Source organism: Syngnathus floridae, chromosome 1 (genome assembly GCF_059516105.1).
Source record: "Syngnathus floridae isolate MCC-2025c chromosome 1, RoL_Sflo_1.0, whole genome shotgun sequence".
NCBI lineage: Eukaryota > Metazoa > Chordata > Actinopteri > Syngnathiformes > Syngnathidae > Syngnathus > Syngnathus floridae.
This window is the reverse complement of record NC_142413.1, coordinates 20,817,708-20,833,832: the sequence shown is the minus strand read 5'-3', so window position 1 is coordinate 20,833,832 and position 16,125 is coordinate 20,817,708. Positions and strand designations below refer to the sequence as shown.

Genomic DNA, 16,125 nt, shown 5'->3' with positions numbered 1-16,125 from the left:
TTTTTGTTTCCACTTTTAATTTTTTAGCAATTAGCAGTTAAACATGGGTTGATTTTAACCAAATCACCTATTTGGGATCCCCAAAACAAAGAAAAAAATATGAAAAAATAAAATATAGATTAAAAAAATATTTAAAAAATACTCTTTTTATATACATACAACAGTGACTTTGATGCCTATTTTAGACCCAAAAATGCAACATGCTTTTGTGAAGACCTATTTTATAAACAACAGTGACATTGATGCTACTGCTTTGGTGATGCCCTTATTTGAATAAAAAAACAACACTGAAAATGTGCTTTTGATGGTAAAATTGTATAGTTAGAATTAGCCTTTGAACTTTGCTCATGTGTGAAAACAAAAAAAGGTCAGCTTGCGCTTGCCTCTTAAATGTTGTTAGTCACCTGAATATTGTTAGCCACTTAAATCTTGTACAGAGGCTGAGATCAACCAGAGTCAAATTCCTTGTTTGGCATGCAGAAACTTGGCCAGTAAAGCTGATTCTTCTTCTTCAGTTGCGTCAAAGGAAAAAGTTAAGGTCTATGTTTGTTTTGCACGTAAGGATAATGGGCAGGGACTTCTTTGTCTCTATCTATTAAGGGTTCTCTTTTTTCCCATGACAGGCCCTAAAAAAATGTAATCACATCACAAACATTGCCAAGTCCAAGCTGTTTTCCACTTAAGAGCTATAAAATCCTTTCCCCCAATGTCTTAGCTAAAGCTGACATGCCTTGTGAAAATACTTAGTGGCTACACAAATATAAGGATCAGAAGCATTTTGCGTGAGTACCCCATAAAATATTGTACTAATGTGCTTTCGATGAAAAAGCTTGAAAGCTAGCAAAACACCAGCACGTGCAACTTGAGTTCCAAATTGCGTCAAGCATTTAATTGGGGAAGCCTGCTGTGAATCAGGTAATACGATGTTCCCCCACCAACAGAGAGAGGCACAGTAACGCAGATAATCGTACATTGGAGGATATTCATTCCTTATTATGCACTAGATGGGGTTTTTATTTGCCTCACAGCTCCAGTTCTACACTACTTTTGATATTGGACCTTAACAACACAAATACAGGTGTCACACTCATTTTTGCCACTAACCACATTGAGGTTAAGGATTTCCGTCATGAACCCAAATAAATGTATGAATGTCTCATATTACATAAACACAACTAATTTATGAATAACTAGTAATAAATAGAGACATTAGAAATTATTTGTTCAAATCTGATTACCTTCATTTATCTTAAAAGGGGAATTGGTGAGGAAAAAAATGCTTACAATAGCGCAACATTTTTAAATGTGAAGGCAATTTGCAATTTTGACATTTTAGCAAGAGATATAAAGTACATGCACATAATTTGCTTTTGCGGACCACATAAAATGACATAACGGACTAGATCTGGCCCCCGGGCCTTGAGTTTGACATTTGTGTATAGATTTTTCAATGAACCGAACATGTTTTAAGAATGTGCGAGAAAGCCAGAGTACTCAGAGAAAACTCATACAACATGGACATCACATGATATAAAGGTATGATGGTGGGAATCTGGAACACATTACTTTTATATGACTCATATTGGAACAGTATTATGAATTGTGTTTTACCTACTTTGTAAAACGTTTGCTGTACTCAAAATGGTCAGAAATATTGCAAAACACATTAGAGGAAACACTGTAAACAAATTTGGTTTTATTTAATAATTGAATTTAATTAATTGGCGAGGTGATTTAGTTTGAATAATTAAATAAAACATTGATAAAATCAACAACTGCACATGAAAATTTAACATTTTTGTGTTTATTTTGTAATAATTAGCTGCATGATTTACTGTAACTATTCAAATAAATCACATTTGTAAAATACACAAATTAGCTTTTTGTATTCTGTAAGAATAAATTAATTGGTTAATTGTTCGTTATAATTCATTGATAGTAAATAATTAAAACACAAAATAAACAATTTAACGTATACATTATTTGACATGTATTTGTATTAGTCGATCAATTATCTAACAAATTGATCACGAAATAATATTATTGGTAAAATTAACTATTTTACACACATTCATTTATTTAAGCTTGTCTGCGAATGACATCCTTACACATCTCTACGTTCATAATTAAACGGTGGCTTTGTGCAAGTCATTAAACCTAAAAAAAATTATGACGCTTTGAAATTGAACGGGCGGGTAGACTCTTACTTTGAAAGTAAACGGAAAAGAAAAACGTCAACAGAACCACGTGTATGCCTCTCGCTTGCCGTAGTTTCTTCCGCCGCTGATACCAACTGGAAGCTTTGACTTGGATACCCTCACAAACAGAACAAGATCACTTTAAATATATAAAATAAATGTTCAGCCCTCTAATGGATACTTCTGAGGACTCGTCACAAAGCAGATAGCATCAAATACGGCGTCATTCGTCGCCAGGTACTTTTTAAAAATTCTTTATTCACGCCAATCAAGTGCTACATTGCTAGCTTAGCTCGTACACTTGCAGTTATTATGGAAGTTCAGAAGTACAACAGCACATTATATTGCAAATACTGCCGCCGATCTCTGTTCACTTTGGTTTAATAATACAGTAGTCCTTCTTTAATGCTCTGTTGTCGAACAAAACGGTTTGAAATCCTTCATAAAGTTGCGGAAAAATGAAATGCATAGTGACCAAATGTCGTTAGGGACCGTCTGCAAGTTTTGCCTTGAAATGCACGGGAAATGAGTAGTCCACATGTACATTAGCAATCTTTTCCGGTGTTAACAGTTTCCCTGAATAAATTAGTCCATTTTATGTATCTCTTGTTCTCACTAAGGTCGTGGGTGAGCTCGATCCTACACCTGCCGATTTTGGGTGAAAGGCAGTTACAACCTGGACTGCTCCCCACACTCATATTCACATCTATGGACAATTTAAAGTCTTGTATTCCTCACATGCAAGTTTTTGAAATGTGAATGGAAGCCATAGTTTAATTTTTTTACGTGTGCTGTACGATAGGTTGGCAACCAGAACATGGTCTACCTTGCCCAAAGTCAATTTCCAGATCAGTGGTTCAAATGATGATGAGTGCCATAGACAATGAATAATGTTCAACAGCAGGGGAGTTGTCCCTACCCCCCATTTTGTCTCAGGGACGGAACGGTCTGTACGTCCCGGATGAACATTTATTTTGCTGATGTAGGATGACTAAGGACCGACCAAGCAAGGTCAGAAGTGGGTTTTCATCCGTCCCTGGAATCATCCCCAACTGGGTCAAGTACCAAGAAAAAGGCATTGACACTTTGTCTCGCTGGGCTTCGATGACTGCATACAACGTCTTAAGGTCAGGGATGAAAGATGGACTGGGAAAATGCTCAGCCGTTTTTAATAATTTGATAACTTGACTGGTGCATATGCAGCCATACACGTTGTTGGATTTTGCCCACAATTTAGGGAGCGCACTATCTGCGCCTCACGGCAAAAGCCATTGCCAATCACCTGTTATCCAATTTACTCACTGCGTGCCCGTTTGATTTCTTCAGATTTAGGAAAATGCTAAGACACTGAAGCAGAAATTAGACTTACTCAGGTTGGTTGAGTTCAATCACAATTCTTGTTAAGAAAGCTCTGTTTTCAGGAAAGTACAATACAGCGCTGGGCCCTTCGTGCGACCATGCTCAAGAGCAGAAAGTCTCCATTCAGAAAGGCAACGTTCAAGGTTCTTTGGTCAGCTTATATTCAGTTGCACATTGTGGCCCGAGTTTGATGGGTGATGAGTCTTTGGAGTGGGGCAAGTTCGCAGCAGAGTTTGATTCCATGGGAGTGGGTGCTGGTTCGGTGAGAGCTGGTTCCGTGGGGTTGGGTGCTGATTATGGGCGATTCGATGTGTGTGGGGGCTGTGTGTGGGGGGCATGCATTACACAGTTCCTTAAGGGTCATTAAGCTATTCAGGCAATATATAAAAAAAACATTTGTTATTTCAAACTGCTCAGAAATATATATTAGATCATAAAGTTATAAAAACCTTTCTCATTACCACTTATCAAAAATGTCTAGTTATGTCTTCTTTATTGATTTGGTGTGTAGGTATAATTATATGCTTAAAATGTTTCTTTTATTTATTTAATATGTGAATATACTTGTCTGCTTATGTACTTTATTCAATGAGGTTTGAGCATGTCTGTATTTGTAGCTAGGCAGGACTTTTTGTATTTTGACCCCATTCCTTCAGCGTATAACTTGACAGTTTTGCCTTAACATAAGATCCCTGATTATTATTATTATTTTGTTCACAGAAATTCAATTTCAATGTGCTGAGCACGAACTTTAAAATTAATTGAGAAAACAATTAGAGAATTATTTGCACAAATCTATCTGACAGTCATTGGGCTTTTTTTTCTCGATACACGTTACATCACCGGTTAATATCGACTCTTTTTGTCAAGAGAGGCTCACCTATTGCTAAATGGTAATTCCCTCATCGACTGACTTCCCTGAGCCCTCATTTGGCGAGCGCCTTTCACCTTTTCAGTCATTCAACTAGACAGGTGCACGGCCACGATTCCAATGGGTGATCCGAATGTGAGGCAGGCTGCTGCGGAGGTCAATTATTAGCCGGCAGATTGACATATGTCCTTTTCAAAAGGTTGCTAACAAGGTCATATGTATTCTTTAATGAGTACCACTACATAAATATTTAATCAGTAATTAGTATTTTCACAGGTTGCATAACACTTCAATGTTTTCCGTTGTTGTTAATCAAATGATCTGTCAGCCATTTCTTTTTAAGGGGAATGTAAAATGAATTTAAAAATGTGTTAAGATTAGATTCTGGGTTTTACTTGGGGTTTAAACTATTAATATACTGTAGGCAGTTATCACCGGTTCATTTTGTGTGGGACATCGATGCTCCCAAAACTTTGCAACTCCCATTGTAGTTCTTTCCTTACCTTGTTGGCTGACTCATTTTAAGACTTTTAGACAAGTAAAAATGTTCAAACGTTATGTATGAAATCAACTGTTGAGGCAATGAAGTCAACACTGGCATAAAAAAGAAACCCATTGTACATAGTGGCATCATAAAAACGAAACCAAAGAAAAGCAAAAGACAATTTGTGAAAATTTGGGCTTTCTGGGTTTCTTCAAAGAAAACACAATTTGTGAGATTTGGACTTCCTGGGTTTCTTCTGCACCCTTTTGTGGGGAAACAATCCTTGAACCTGCCGCTAGGGCTCTGTCAGTATATTACTTCTGCTTCAGTTAGGACACTACTGTGAACTAATGTGACCCTTGAGATATCAGACACACGCCCTTCTCTGTGAGCCTGATATAAATTGTGTAATAGAGATTTCAATATTTTTCATGCCAGCAGGTTTTGCTTTACTACGCTGCATGCTTTCTTGATTGATTCAACAAGTGTGCACTTCCATGACCTTGTGAATGGAGTCTGCTAATGCTAATGTGCTGTTAAACCACTGCTCAATTGAGCATTTCGTGTTTTTGAAATTGAAAAGTGTGTTGATGTGTAGTGGCATCGCAAATCACAAGTCAAAGTAAAAGCAAAGCAACCTTAATTATGTTCCATTGTGAAATTTGCACTGGACATCCGTCTGCAGCCTCTTGGGTTGGGGAAAGGGTGTGTCAACGCCATCTGGATGTTGAATGGTCTGGAAAAGACTGGGTAAAACCAATTCTGCTCGGCGACATAATGACTCCAGTGACTGTTCGGATTTTCTGCATTTTTTTCTGGTTCAATCCGTCTGACAAAAGTTTGGCGCTTGGGGCGTTTTGCTGAAGTTTGCCTTTTTTTTTTTTTTTTCCCCTTTTTTTTCCCCATTTGCCTTGTATACATCCAGATCATTTCCACTCCCACTGTCGGTGAGGAGATGTGACATTTCACATTATGTGATGTTTTATTGAGCCTCCTGTTTATTTCTTTTGTGGGGGGAGGTGATGCAGGATGAGAGAAGGCAAATGTTGTGTTGATGATAGTTTCAAGGTGAAACATTGTGTTTGTACAAACCAAAATAAACAAAGGTTGAGGAGTTGGATTTAACACAAAGTTGTTTTTGTATTTCAGAATTACAGTTATATACCATGCTCTTTCAACAAACTAATAAATGAGGCGGGTTCTGATACGAAACCTTTGTGGGACTCCATTTTACCTCAATTGCTTGAAGACTTTGAATTCTAAACAATACTAAAAATTTTTTGTAAAATGTACATAAATGATCTAGGCTCTTGAAAATATACAACTTTAGTGTGTTCATAGTACAGGAATGTAGGAAACAAAAACTGTAACTAATGTACTGTAGACTGTCTTGCTAAGTCTCTGTGGGATGTTTTGTCTTGTACATGGATGATGTACGTTAGCGTTTTGGATTTTAGATTTTAGCGAAGTGCCACTTAAGAAGATTGTGTGCCAGATCCTGAACTGATAAGAAAGTGGTTTTCTTTTATATAGCAGCCTTTGAAACGTGTTTTATTGTATGAGCGCACCCTACACAGTCAGTACAATAACTTGTGAAGACCTCATTTAAACACACTCTTAAGCTTCATGAGCCAGATACTGGTCCAAGGTGGATTGAGGTTGATCTGTTTTTGCAACGTTAAGTCCAGTCACACTGGTCAACTATCCCCTTGTTCTCGCGACCAAATAGCAATTTTGATTGGTTGGACCATGCCCAGTGGTTGTCTCCTCCACTTTTTTAGCATCCAGTAGCAACCTTGCCATGATGTCCCAAGGGAGTCTAATCAAATGTGATGGCTCCTAAAGGTGTGAAGTAAATTAATTTCATAGCCCAGTAATTTAGAGACTTGGATTCACATTGACAAGTATGCGTGTTGGTGTACATCAGTGTGATGCTCAAGGGGGGGTGGGGGTGGGGTGGGGGTGGGGGACAATCACAGACCCTAACCTAGATTTGATAATTGCATGTGTTTTAATGTTTTTGTGAAATGTAGCAGTGTGTTCTGTGTTTATTAGCCCTGCCTCTCAAGAGAAGTTATTCTATGTAACAAATGTGTGGCCATGCACAGTGATGTAGCATTTAGCAACTGGATTCTCAAAGATCCGTTTCAGGTGTTATTAGAGTCATTCTTTTCATTTTTGTTCATTGTTGTGTTTTGTTCAGAGGCGGTATGGCTCAGGTGGTTGAGTGGTTGTCTCCCACCCAAAGGTTGTGGGTTTATCCTCAGCCCATGTGAAGCAAGACTCTGAACCCTCGAGTTGCTCTCAATGCTGCATCATCAGTAGGTGAATGAGGAGGCACTTTGAATACCATGTAGGTAGAAAAGCGTAATACAAGTGAAAGCCCATAAAGATTAATTGGACCATTGCTCACTGGGGTGAAACCATTCAAATGTCAGAAAAAACTGACACATGTAGCCATTTTGACTGACATCCGAGTTGCAGGAGGTAGCCACATGTTTTCCCAACACTCAATTTGGAGTCTGCTCAAAGCTGCTGAAACAATAGCGCTTTACAAGCAACCGCACAAGTGAAACACCATCCAGCACCACCCCCTCTCCCACTGGCTCGATCTATCCTCAGTGCTGTCACTGTGACTTTTTGATGAAAGATAGCTTCTGAGTTGCTGCCAAGGCGTTTGAAAAGACTCCAAGCTTTAAAACCAGGATGGCTGCAGCGGGTGAGACATCTGGAGAAATGTGCGAAAGGATTTGACTCCTTTTCCTGCCTCAGAGGAAACGCTGGATTCAGATGAAGCGCTGTATAATCTTTAATCTATTTGCCAGGTCCCTCCCAAAAAATGCTTCTCATAAGTAGTTTTAATATTTACTGAAAATATTTGAATATTAATGGCATGGAATTATAAAATGCTCGTGTGATTGCTGATTAAATTCAAAGTGTTGAGTTCAATCTATGTTTCATCACATTAATTAGAGCTAATGAGTCGGCTGTCATTGAAGGCTTTGACGGTTGTGTTGGTTAGAGGATTAAAAACAATGTCATACAGAGTAGGGTACACGAAGGCCGATAATCTGTCTGTTTTTTTCCCTTTCTTGCAAATTTGTTCAAAAAATGGTCAGAGTTCGACCAAGCCACTGAAGTGAAGTAAAATTGAACAAGCTTGCAGCAACTCACTGGTGTTGGACGGAATCCTTGCTCCTCCTATATACCGTATTTTCCGCGCTATTAGGCGCACTTAAAAACTTGCTGGACCAAGTAAGAAGCCAAACTGAATCACTTTAATCCCATCGCTTGATTGACATACGGGTAAGCCTATCGCCAGACACTTCCAACACTCCCCTCTCCGTTACAGTTCTTCAAGTGAGGAGTCACCTCAGAAAGATCAAGGCCCCGGGCCCAGACGACATCTGTCCGAGACTGCTCAGGGACTGTGCGGACCAGCTGAGTGGCGTGGTCATGTACCTGTTCTGAGCCTGAACAAAGCTCCAGCCCTGTGGAAGACATCCTGCGTGGTCCCTGTACTGAAAGTGCCGCGCCCCAAGGAGCCTAACCACTTCAGGCCTATTGCCTTGACTTCCCACCTGATGAAAACTATGGAGAGGATCATCCTGGGTCACCTGCGTTCACTGTTGGGAGCGCAGCTGGACCCCCTGCAGTTTGCTTACCGGCCTGGTGTTGGGGTGGATGATGCAGTGATTTATTTACTGCACAGATCACTGCTTCACCTGGAGGACATCGGGAGCACTGGGAGGATCATGTTCTTTGATTTGTCCAGCGCTTTTAACACCGTCCAGTCGTCACTGCTCAGGGTGAAGATGGAGAAGGCAGGGGTGTACCAACGCCTGGCTGCATGGACTTTCTCACCAACAGGCCGCAGTACGTGAGGTTACATCGCTGTGAGTCTGACGTGGTGCGCTGCAGCACAGGTGTCGCCCAGGGTACGGTGCTCTCTCCTTTCCTTTTCACCCTGTACACATCGGACTTTACCCACAACACCGCACACTGCCACATCCAGAAGTTCTCCGACGACACGGCCATTGTTGGATATGTTTCTGAGGGGAACGATTTGGAATACAGGATGGTCATCAAGGACTTTGTCAACTGGTGTGAGCTCAACCAGCTTCAGCTGAACACCAGCAAGACGAAGGAGATAATTGTGAGGTTCGGGAGGACAAGCACCCCACTTCACTCCAGTGAACATCCAGGGATCGGACATTGAGGTAGTGGAGAACTACAAAGTCCTGGGTGTTTGCCTTAACAACAAACTGGACTGGACTGATCACACCCACGCCCTGTACAAGAAGGGCCAGAGTCGCCTCCACCTGCTGAGGAGGCTGAGGTTCTTCGGTGTGTGCAGGGCTCTCCTCAGGACCTTCTATGACTCTGTGGTGGCCTCAGCCATCCTCTACGCTGTGGTCTGCTGGGGTGGGGGCAGTACGGACCGGGACAGGGGGAGACTAAATAAGATGGTCAGGAGAGCGAGCTCTGTCCTGGGCTGTCCCCTGGACTCCATAGAGGTTGTGGGTGAGAGGAGGACGTTAATTAAGCTAAAATCCATCATGGACAACACCTCTCACCCCCTCTATGACATTGCGCGGTCCCTGAGCAGCTCCTCTAACAGCAGACTATTACACCCACGGTGTAGGAAGGAAAGATTCCGCAGGTCCTTCATTCCCACTGCTGTCAGACTCTATAACATGTGTGGCACCTGATCATGTGTTTCGTCTCTACTGCTACTAGTGGCACTTGTTTTTGTCTTTGTCTGTTATTTATCCATTTTTACATTTGGCACTTGTCTCTTGTATTCTTGCACTCTTGTACGCTGCTGTGACAAGTAAATTTCTCCGCTGTGGGATAAATAAAGCTCGCGGGACAAGCACAGTGAACTGCCCCTCCCCCGCCCCTCACCGCAGCACATAACTCAAGCCCGTCATCAAAGCTAATCAACGCATTACGCATCAACGCATGCACTCGTTTTTTTCTTTAAAATTAAAGAAAGTTTATGACTATAAAAAATGAGTGTTGTTGCTGGACCAAGTAAGAAGCCAAACAGCATCACTTTCATACAGAAAGGGAGTAGGAATATACCTCATTGACTGGGTTAACATTCCCTTTAGCACAGTGGATGCATACCGCAACCCTAATCAATCTCAGTTTGATCCAGTAGTAGTATTTTATGCGCCTTTTAATCAAGTGCGCCCTATATATGAAATAATTTCTACAATGAAAAATTCAATGAAGGTACGCCTTACAATCCAGTGCGCCTTATAGTGCAGAAAACATTGTCAGTTCAAACATTCATATTTCATTTTCTAAGGGAGCAAGCTATTTTCAACACTTAAGATTGGTCAATGATTTGTAATAAATAAATAAATAAAATGAATAAACAAATAAATAAATGTAGCATTCACACATGTGGATCGATCATTTGTAAAATACTTTCAAATTCAGCAAAAAGTGACACCGGAGGTTTCCGCCGATGCCAACCAACTGTGTGTGATTGTTATCATGTGTCATTCATATGGAGTCATTCACTCCAATAAAAGTGACAAGGATAAAAATCTCCAACTGCTATGTAGTTACCAGATATACAATCCTGTTTGCGTGAGGACATTCCCAATTTTTTTGCAGAGCTATTACGATGTCAGTTACCGGGCAGACACAAAAGTTGTGCATACGCTGTATGGGAAACCATATGAGTTAATCATCTCGGAAATCAACACGAGCGATTGAATTGCTCACGCTATGTTCTGCAGCCAACTTGAGCATGTAGTATGTTGACATAATATTTTATGGATTGTTGATGGAAACTGTAAAGAACCCAGAAACCCACATAATAACCTTTTCACTCTTAGGGCTACTGCGCACTGCGCACTACGCAGTGCTTCCAAACCTGGTCATCGCAAAAAATGACCACTCACCCTTGCACACTGGGAGCTTTGATATATGAATGGCCCTACGTGAACAGTGTAAGCCTGCATTAGCATCTGAGGCTCCTCATACATTATATTATATCGTACTGTACCACTTTCTTTAACTCATTAAAAGATAAGACTGAGGAAGAAACAGGTTACTTCAGAAAGGGGATATAGGTGGGAATAAAGATGAAAATGTGAATATTTTGACGGGGGAGGGGCACTTCCATTGACTTGAATGCACCTGGTGCGGTACGTACCTCTTGCATACAGTTGTTCCGCAAGCTTTGTTGTTTCATCTCTACGTAGTGTCGATGTAAAATTGTAAATATGGTTAAGTATTGTTGTACAACACAATATGTGTGTACTGTTTGTAATGTATTTCTATGGCTTAGCGGAAGTCAGGCTGGGTCCTGTTTCTTTAAAACCAGGAAATGTATTTTTAGCACGTGTGAAAGCTCATCCAGTAGATATGCTTTTACATATGCTCAAAGTGCAGATCTGCATTTTGATTGGCTGTAACTTGTGATGCTGCTACATCGAGCAACAGCGATTCAAATGTTGAATCACCTAAAACCGGCATGCAAGTCACGGTGGCCACGCATGACAAGCAGTTGCGAGAGTTCAGTCGCATTCTGTCAGTGTACAACAGAAGAGGTAGCTGAATCCTTCCTGTTTCTCAGTAGACCTCTGAACACTGGCACAGGCTGAACAATCCAAATATGGCTTTGTACACCTTCATAGTCCTAAATTTAAAAAATGTTTTCATTTCGATTTTCATGTCAAATTTCACTGAAATTCCACCAGATATAAAGTGTAATGCAGGAATATTTAGTTAGGTGTCCCGAGGATCATTCCATTTAGGGACTGGAAGTGCTAGAATATCAGTTTTATTGGAGGATATAATAAGATGACAACGCAAAGTACCAAACGTAATAAATGAAACTGAATATATCTACTATCTTCTTGCTTGGTGTATCCTGTTGGCTATCAAACAACCCAATGACAATTTCATTTATATCGTGTCACATCCAAATCTATAAATCATCCCTCGCCCAATGTGACATTCATCATGTTCTCGATATGTCAAATCGGGATGTTTTGCTTCTTAGAATTGAGACGTAATAACAACAATTGTCAAACTAATTCAAAGCTTTTCAACATTCGTTGCACGTAATGTCGGCCTTGGTTTCAACAGCGACAGGATGGACAGCTCTTAGGAGGAGAATGTTGAGTGACGCCACAACTGAAAGGATCTGAATTCCATTTCGCCTGACCTTGTGATCAATAGATTTCTTTTTAGTGTCGCCGGCCTAGAAAGAGCTACACTCCTTTCCCAGACTAATAAAGACGACACCAAAGCTGCTACTGCGCTGGACTGTCAATACTGTTAACAACCCCATCGATTCTCATTATAGTTAATGGTTTCTTGGCTCAGAGGGTTTGGGGTTAGGGGGGTAGTATTTTGATGTTGGTGAGTTTTCCAAAAACGGACACAAACATTTGATGTAGTGTGACCCTGATCAAGTGAATGATGAAAGACAATGTCACTTATTTTTGTAGACCGCTTGTATGTATGACTGCAAAAATTTACATAATGGTATTTGGTTTCTAAATGTGCAATATATACAGGGTTTAGGAAAAATGTGAATTTTGTAATGTAATACAAATGAACAACATTCACCCTCAAATTGTATTAAACTTAACAAAGATGTGTAATGTTTAAATGTAAGTTAAATATATAGTGTGTATACATATATATTTTTTAAAGAATAATTATACTCCAACAGAGTCAAGCAAGAGTGTGCTGCTGCATTTTTTTTTAAATACATACATCAACTAGAAAGCATATTTTGACATGGCACAAAAACAGTGACGGGTGTTAATCCAGAAGAGATTTTTAAGTGCAACTTCATGTGATTCTTCTAAAGAAATTATTCACTATTACCCATTCATAAAATCAATTACTTCCATTCCTGTTTGTTTATACAAAAGCAATATCTCCTTGACAGTTTAGTTTCTAAGTGTATGCAAGTTTCTTTGCCTTTTTATTTGACTTACTTGTACCCAAGGAAGCACTTTACCTGTCCATCTACCTATAAATGTACAGTTAGAGGCCATAAACTTTGGAATGAACTGTACTATATATCTTTGAGATTCATATCCATCTATACATCCATACAGCCTTGAGGAAGTCACTGAAACTATATTTAATCTTAACGGCACTGTTATTTTAATTTAATTTCCTGTACTCGTTTTAATTTTATTTTGTCTTTTCAGTTGCACTCTTAATCCAGATTTTTTTCATTTAATATGATTTTATGACTGGGATTGTTTACAGGCACTTCTGGCTACATTCCCTCATTGCACTGTTTTCAACGAAGCATCAAGAGAAGTTATTCTATGTAACAAATGTGTGATCACCAGGTGGTGATCAGTTGACAGCTCCACCCCTCTCTTCACCCGAGTGTCCAAAACATGCGTCCGCAAATCCGATGACACGACTACAAAGTCGATCATCGAACTGCGGCCTAGGGTGTCCTGGTACCAAGTGCACACATGGACATCCTTATGCTTGAACATGGTGTTCATTATTGAAAATCCGTGTCGAGCACAGAAGTCCAACAATAGAACAACGCTCGGGTTCAGATCGGGGGGGGGCGTTCCTCCCAATCACGCCCTTCCAGGTCTAACTGTCATTGCCCACGTGAGCATTGAAGTCACCCAGTAGAACGATGGAGTCCCCAGAAGGAGCGCTCTCCAGCACTTCCTCCAGGGACCCCAAGAAGGGTGGGTACTCTGAGCTGCCGTTTGGTGCATAGACACAAACAACAGTCAGGACCCGTCCCCCCACCCAAAGGCGAAGGGAGGCTACCCTCTCGTTGGCCGGGGTGAACCCCAATGTGCAGGCGCCCAGCCGGGGGGCAATAAGTATACCCACCTGCTCGACGCCTCTCACCGTGGGCAACTCCAGAGTGGAAGTGAGTCCAGCCCCTCTCGAGAGGGCTTGTACCGGAACCCAAACTGTGCGTGGAGGCTAGTCCGACTATATATAGTCGGAATTTTTCTGCCTCGCACACCAGTTCGGGCTCCTTTCCAGCCAGAGAGGTGACATTCCATGTCCCAAGAGCCAGCTTCTGCAGCCGGGGATCAGACCGCCAAGGTCCCTGCCTTTGGCTGCCGCCCAGCTCACATTGCACCCGACCCCTTCGGCCCCTCCCACAGGTGGTGAGCCCATGGGAAGGGGGACCCACGTTTCCTTTTCGGGCTATGCCCGGCCGGGCCCCATGGGCGAAGGCCCGGCCACCAGACGCTCGCCTTCGAGCCCCGCCTCCAGGCCAGGCTCCAGAGGGAGGCCCCGGTGACCCGCGTCCGGGCGAGGGAAAACGAAGTCCATTTATTTCAATCATCATAAGGGGCTTCTGTGCTTTGTCTGGCCCCTCACCTAGGACCTGTTTGCCATGGGTGACCCTACCAGGGGCATGAAACCCCCGACAACATGGCTCCTAGGATCATAGGGGCACGCAAACCCCTCCACCACGATAAGGTGACGACTCACGGAGTGAGCGTTTTCAATGAAGCATTCTGGACTTACTTGTAAATGTTTGATACATAATTCATTTGAGATTTGTTAGACTGGACAAGTGGTTAACACATTGGCTTTACAGTTTTGAATCCAAGGCCCAACCTTACTCTGGGATGTTTACAAGTTTTGAATCCAAGGCCCAACCTTACTCTGGGATGTTTACAAGTTCCTCACTTGCTTGTGTTGAGGGAGATTAACCAGTCCAGGGTCTATCCCACACCTTGCCCCAAATCAGATGAGAAGCACCCCCGCGACCCTAGTGAGAATAAACTTAACAGAAAGTGGATGGATGGATGGCGGTAATTGTTGTTTGCGAATGCTTGTGGGTGTTGTTAGCTCTGTTTAAGAGAAGCTTGATGGATGTAGTAAGAGAAGACATGAGGGCAGCTGGTGTAAGAGAGGAGGATGCAGGACATATTTCGAGGGAGTTAGATGACACGCTGTGGCAACCCCTAACAGGAAAAGGAAAAGAAGAAGCTAGAGCTTCATTTGTTCATTCTAATTAGCGATCGCCCCCGGAAGGCTCGTCTCGTAGGGGTTATCACATTCTTTGTACACTACTCTTAAGACCGTCTCCACGGACTACTGTTCTATGCTGCCTCTGTTTTTTTCCCTGACTGACGTGCTCTGGGATTACAGCAACAATATCTGATCATAATTCCAGCAAATAGAAGCACCATTGAGAGGCCTTCACTGATAGCAAGATGGAAATAGCAAGATGGAAAAATAACGCCGAGGGGGTCATGCATTAGCCTGTGCTTTATTTTACAAGGTGAAAATCCAAAATCTGAAAATGGGAAGATGATCTTGAAGATCATTATGTGGCTCCCGGGACTTAATCATCTCATTAATATTCACACTTCATCTCCATGCTGGAAATATGCTTGGACTAGTTCAATGGAACAGAGATAATGTTGCAGTGTATTCTATTTAATATGGGTACTTAGAAGTAGCACGTGTTGTTGTAAGAACACATTTTTGCCTTTGTTGCAGTACTTACAATTACAATTAGTTGTATGTATTTGAATATGCATCAAATTTTAAATTATGTGAAATATCCCAAACTCTCCACCAAATAAAATTACAAGCATAAAATGTACAGAAAATACTGTGCATATTTTAGCTTGTTAGCAATGTGCCATTAAAAGGCTTGACCAGGTGAGGTTGCGTGTGAATCAGTGAGTCTGTGAGCGTGTATGAGATCTACGTATGTATACTGTAAAACCAGCAAAAAAAAAGATGGTTTCGAAAAACACTTTTATGTTGTGTGTCCCACCCAAAAACATCTGTGATATAGCAAACCATTAACCACAATAGAGCAAGGGAGCACTGTACCGTATCATAAAAATCAGAGGATGTATGGTGAACAAATGTCGTTTAGCCGCACACCAAGCAATTGATTCCCACGTGTCTAGTGAACTGCAGCAACTGAAAAACTGTGACCCCCAACTTAAGTATCCTGGACTGTTATTTTTATTGAACCACAAAAACATTGGTGTCATTGTCAAGGAATAAACAGACTGCCACAAACAGACAATACAGTTGTTAATAAAGGAGAGGATATTTTGAAAGTCTGGCCACTGGCTGGCTACTTATCCCATTGCAATGCTATTCACTCGCGAGTTGAAATTTAAACGGCAGCAAAACCAGTGGAGACAGTTAGACACCCATGAATACTAGTTGTTGAATCTTGAGCACTGAAGGAAAAGGTT

At 41.3% G+C, this 16,125-nt stretch overlaps 1 protein-coding gene across 4 annotated transcripts in view; it reads left to right on the top strand.

Annotated features, from left to right (window-relative positions):
• Positions 1-2,266: 2,266 nt before the first annotated feature.
• enox2 (ecto-NOX disulfide-thiol exchanger 2) overlaps positions 2,267-16,125 on the top strand; it is a 152,915-nt gene continuing 139,056 nt past the window's right edge. Inside the window, exon 1 of one of the 4 annotated variants that reach the window (XM_088385240.1) lies at positions 2,267-2,435. The gene's annotated coding sequence lies outside the window, so the exon portion shown is untranslated. The remainder of the gene's footprint in view (positions 2,436-16,125) is intronic. The other 3 variants (XM_088385262.1, XM_088385247.1, XM_088385288.1) reach the window with 3 other exon arrangements.